This window comes from Gossypium arboreum, chromosome 12, assembly GCF_025698485.1.
Source record: "Gossypium arboreum isolate Shixiya-1 chromosome 12, ASM2569848v2, whole genome shotgun sequence".
Classification (NCBI taxonomy): domain Eukaryota; kingdom Viridiplantae; phylum Streptophyta; class Magnoliopsida; order Malvales; family Malvaceae; genus Gossypium; species Gossypium arboreum.
Window position 1 is genome coordinate 87,512,159 of NC_069081.1, and position 6,136 is coordinate 87,518,294.

A 6,136-nucleotide genomic window follows, 5' to 3' on the forward strand; every position below is an offset into this window, starting at 1 on the left:
TTTACGAATTTGATTTCGAGTTTTGGAACTCGAGATATGAATTTTTAAGCAACTATGAAGCAGTTGGACAGCTTGTCCGAATTTGTTTAAGTGCTCAAATAAGTTTAGTAATGCCTCGTGCTCGACTCCGACGACGGTCTCGGGTAAGGGGGCGTTACATTTGTTGGTATCAGAGCAGGTTTAGTCGGTTCTCGGACTAACTTAGCATGTGTAAAAGTATATCTATATATGCCATGCCACTGATCTGTGATAGTGTGATGTCTTCCGACGCGTATAAGTACCGTCTTATTTAGACAGGGTACTCTCCAATCGAGCTGCGCTGACCATGTTCAATATTATGTGAAGGTATTTGAGTAAAGTTATGATTATGATAAGTCTCGGTTCAGAAAAGTATGAATAAAAGTTTATGATACATATGTGATAATATGTGAGATTAAAGTTCATATTGTGATAAATATCCATATTTGCTTAATGCTCATATGATGTAGTGTATGTGGCTTACTTGATAAGATGAACGGAACAAATAGAAAGTAATAGAGGTATGAATAAAGGTCATAATATCATGATACGAATGAAAATGTCCTGGTCTTGATTGGACGTTGAATGTTGATGAATGTTAATGATATATAATTTTTATGAGATAAAGGATTATAATGAAATGAACTTATCTATGTTAAATTGTTGGACCTAATTATATGATTGTAATGATATGTACATGATGATGCACGAAATGAAAGTTGTGATTGTGATGCAAATATTTATGTTTGTTTAGCCTTATATGATGTCATGAACATGAATTAATTTAAATAAATGAATGGATAAGTAAAGCTATCTAGAAAACATAGAATGTATGCATAAGTATATTGTCTAAATGGGACAATAGGAAAATTTGAGTAAGCCAACATGAATATTGCATTGCACTGAATAAATGATATGATTTTGATGATGTTGCTATGATGATGGAAGTTGTGTCATATGTGTATGTATAAGAAAGTCGAGTCGAGGTCCTACAACCCTCCCCTTACCGGAGTGGTACTTATAATAGAATTTCATGAAATTTGTAATGAATAAGTTTCGGTTGAGAACCCAAAGAGTTCAATGATAGAATAATTATAAGTATGATCGAGATTGAAAATTAGCTGATAAGTAAAGTCGAGCCGATAAAGTATTGGATTGATGTAAAGATTATTGGAAATATGTTTGTTGATAATTACTTGATTGGTGAAATTATTGGAAAAGAGAGAAAATCCAGTTGAACCTTCGTAAAGATTGAATGATACAGATGGTACGTAGTTAGGTCACATGTATGGTGCTGAGTGCACATCATGTGTACAAGAAACTACGAGACATTATAATGTAGCTAGGTCGCATGGGTGATACTATGTGTACACCATGTAGACAAGAGAGCTACGGATATATGTAGCTAGGTCGCATGCGTGGTTCCGTGAAGGACACCATGTAGACAAGAGAGCTACGAGATAAATCGCTAGGTCACATGGGTGGTACTAAGTGTTCACCATGTGTACAAGAGAGCCGAACTATATGATGGGTGGAGCTATGTGCTGAAACCACCAAGTATCGAGTATTGATCCGAAGTGTTCAACAGGAAACTTACTATGTACTGCTTTGTGAGTTTTGTGAGGAATAAGTGCAGGAACTTGGTTATGTGAACGATGTGTTCATTAAGTGACTGGGATGTGGCAAGGTTATAAACAAGTAAGTTCGTACGTATTAAGTATTATTATATTGAGCATTTAATGTGTTGGAATCATATAAATGGAATATTTATGAGTATTTTAATGATTAATGATTTATTGACCAAACGAACGGCACTTAGTGTGCGAAGTATTGAGGATGGCACTTAGTGTGCAAGACATCCGAAATGACACAGTGTATGAAGTATTGATGATGACACTTAGTGTGCGAAACATCCGAAATGGCACTTAGTGTGCGAAGTATCGAGGATGGCACTTAGTGTGCGAAACATCCGTATAGCACTTAGCGTGCAAGACATCGATTGTCAAAGGACATTTCGTGTAAGTATGATTTTGTTATAGATCGGTGCAGGTATGTACATGTATGTATGAGCTTGTTAATAAGCATTATTATAATTGAGATTTAATCTTTGTATAATTGAATTGTTGCTTTGAGTTATTTATTTGAAAGATTTCATGTGACAATTATGTCGGGATTATTTTCTCAAGTTTGATAATAGAATTTCATTTTGTCTTGATAAAAGAGTAAATAGTCCGAATGAGAAGTGTATATTTATTAGAAAGAGTTGGATATTAGTTAAAGTCACTACGAATGATAAGGTTTTCGTCTTGTGAAAGCTGAAAGGTTTATTACATGTTGACAGAGTTCGGATAGATGAGAATATTGGTAACCGAAGTGTCTGAACTAGACTAGTCTACATTGAGTAAAGACTTCCTGACTTTCAGTAATGTACTATTGTATGAATTGTGATATGTTTCAAGACAGTGAGGTAATGTGATAATTTAGAGCATTTGATGTTACATAAAATCTGAGTTGTTAAAGGGGTTATCAAAATTATCCTTGGCAATGTTGATATTGGGATGGAAATGGGAAGGATTATTCTTGAGGCCATATCAGAATTATTTCTATGTCGGAAAGAGGAAAATGTGATGTATCCTATTCTTAAAGGTTTGGCGAGATCTATAAATCATATCGGTATTGAATGAATTCCTACTCATCAGATTCATGGAATTTCAGGTCTCTTTGATTGTTGGATTTCTTGGAATTCCGGTCTCCATTAAATCAAGTTGAGATACGGGTTTTATGTCATGATATCATGGGAAACTGAGAAGGGTTGAAAATTTAAGAACAATTAAGAGATGAGTCCGTAAGCTTTCAGAATATATGAGAAATTAAAGAGATATATTGGAGGCACTGCCTGAGTGAAAGTTCTTCAGCACCGAATATGAAATTGAGGAATTTAAGTGAAGACCACTTTTCCGGTAAGATTTTCGGGGACGAAAATCCCTAAAGGGGGGAGAATTGTAATATCCCTAATTAGGGCCTAATCGGAATAGTGATTTCGTGACTACAAATCGAGATAGAAATAATTATTTTATAATTATTTTGAGGTTTATGATATGATTGAATGATTGTGTGAAAATTTCGTGATGAAATTCTATGCATAAAGTGCTTAAGTTGAGATTAGGGACTAAATCGAATAATTTGCAAAACTTGCATTCTAGAAGTTTTAGTATGAAATTGCTTTAGAATATTAATGAGGAGGTCTTAAATAGAAATTTGACCAATTTCTAAGTCTATGGAAAAAAATTTGGACATGGATGGAATTTTGGAAAGTTTAGTAGTAAGGGCATTTTGGTCATTTGGATATTAAATGAAATTATGTAGTATAGGAAGTTGTAGATAAACGGAATAAAATGAGGTATCGAGACCTCAAATTCATAAACGAGCCATAAATATTTTAGAAATATTTATGGAGTGTAAATAAGTTAGTATTAAAGTTTCACAAGAAATTTTAAGATTTGATGAGTTAATTAGGTGAAAAGGACTAAATTGAACTAAGTGCAAAATTGTGAGATGTGATTAAATAGCTTAAGTATTTAAAAAGATGGATTTAAAGAGCAATTAGACCCAAAGGTTAATGGCTGGACGATTTTGGTATGAAATAAGCAAGAAAACAATGTGAACAAGGGACAAAATTGGAATTAGCATAAAAGTTAATAGTTAAAAAAATGATGTAATTGAAAATCTAGACATTTCTTCATCTTTCTCAGCCAAAAGCGCCGTAGTAGGTCTCCTATGCTGGTTTTTCATATTTTTGCACCATATCAAGAGAAACGAGATTCAAGTCGTGATCGAGGAAAAAAAATAAAGTTTACGAGGAATAGGCTCGATTGCTAATATTTTATATCGAGGTCAGTTCATATGATTTTTAATAATGCAATGTGTAATTTAATGTTTTGAAATGAAAATTTCATGAATGATATAGTATATTATTGCATATAAAATGTCATTAAATTGTGATAATTGTAAAATGATATTTGAATAAAAGTATAAATTAAATGGAACAACGGACTTGAGTACTTTCATTCAGTGGCTAAGACGAATTGACGGAAAAGACCATGGTTGGACCATGGCAGCATGTGAAATCTGATTTCCATATAAGACCATAGCTGGGCTATGGCTTCGGAGAAATGTGATATGTGCTTCCGTATAAGAGCATATCCGGGATATGGCATCGGTGTGATATGTGCTACTGTATAAGACCATATATGGGATATGGCATCAGTGTGATATGTGATCCGTGTAAGACCATGGCTGGGCTATGGCCTCGATATGTGATATGTGACTATGTGCAAGACCATAGTTTTACTATGGCATTGTGATAATGAGGTACTCAATTCCGTTATCGTTCCCTAATTTGATTATGAACGAAAATGTAAAATGGCCCGAAAAGATTAAGAATTGGTGAATACTATGAAAATGACACGATTTGGAATAAGTTCTTGATACTTGATGACATTGAGATTATGGATCTATGCTTATGAAGCATAATTATGTGTTCTTACCATGATGGATGAAATGATATTGTATGGATTTAGTGAATAATAGTGGTGAATGAATAAATATGGCCTTGGCAGTTTTGGGTTACTGCAGTAGTGTAACTTTTGAAATTCACCATAAATTGTGGAAATTGAGTTAAGGGCTGAATAAAATATGAGATTAAAGCCTGATGAGTCTAGTTTCATATAGAGGAAACGGTACATGCAATTGGACTTTATGTTATGAGATATTTAAACTGTTGTGAGACAGAGTCTGAATGACTTCGAGATCCCCTGTTCTGATTTTATAAAATCATTAGAAATTGTACAAAAATAATTATGAGTTTTAATTTATATATTTAAAATCATTATCGAGTCTATTTTCAATATGGATAGACGGGAACATTATCCAAGTCCCGAATTATGAGATAAATAATTTTTAGTGAAGAGAGGTCAGAACTGTTGGACAGCGAAACAGGGGAAACTTTAATGAATAAACTGTACTAAATGGATAAACCAAAAATTTTGGAAATTTTATGGAAGAAAGGTATATGAATCTAGTTTCAAGGAAAATTAATGTAACTTAATTTTGAGTTTCGTAGCTCCAGAAATAAATTATTTAGTAAATATATCTCGATAAAACAGTTTAAGCTGAGTATGTATAATTGTACAATTGTGGTGTTTTATCTTAAAAGCGTGTTGGTAGTTGCTTATTAATTTCATATGGACTTACTAAGCATTTATGCTTACTCCCTCCTTTTCATTCCTTATAGTTTTGACAAGCCAGCTCAGAAATCGGGAACGGTCGGAGGCCCACTCACACTATCCGTATACCATCTTGGCATAATGGCTTGTATGTTTTGAGTATGGCATGTATAGCATTATAATCATTTTGTATATATGGTCTTATGATATGGATATTGAGTGGTATGGAAATGCTTGGTAATGATTAGCCATTGGAATGGCTAATCATGATCATATTTGGTGTTATGTATGCTAAATTGCTAGCTAATCCATGGAAACCATGAAATAGGCAAAATTTACCATAAAATAGATTCAGACAACAGCAGTGACGTGAGTTTGAAAAATCATTAAAAATAGTAGAGATATAATTAGTTGATGAATAAAATATGTAATTGAAGAATTATGAGTCTATTTTCATATGGATGGAACAAAACAGGTATATGAGTTATATTTTATGAGAAGTTAAATTTTTTGTGAAACAGGGCCAGAGCGATTTCTGGATCCCCTGTTCTGACTTTGGAAATTCACCATAAATTGTACAAAGATAATTAGAAGTCATGCTTTATATTTACAGATTCCTTATTAAGTCTAGTTTTATTAGTAACAAACGGCATAGTCATTGAAACTCTGTACAGGGAGATATCTGATTCGTAATACACAGAGGTCAGAGCAGTCGAACCCTAAAATAGGGGAGACTTTAACTAATAAACTGTACTAATTGGCCCAACCAAAAATTCTAGAAAAAAATTTAGTAGATAGATATATAAGTCTAGTTTAAGATAAAATTTACGGAATTTGATTTCGAGTTTTGGAACTCGAGATAGAATTTTTAAGCAACTATGACGCAGTTGGAC

General features: G+C 33.3%; 1 long non-coding RNA gene across 1 annotated transcript; it reads left to right on the top strand.

Moving 5' to 3' along the window:
* The first annotated feature begins 3,779 nt into the window (after positions 1-3,779).
* LOC128285136 (uncharacterized) lies at positions 3,780-5,589 on the top strand. The gene is made up of 2 exons (XR_008275554.1): positions 3,780-3,911; positions 5,312-5,589. It is a non-coding gene; the product is annotated as an uncharacterized LOC128285136 (long non-coding RNA).
* The last annotated feature ends 547 nt before the right edge of the window (positions 5,590-6,136 follow it).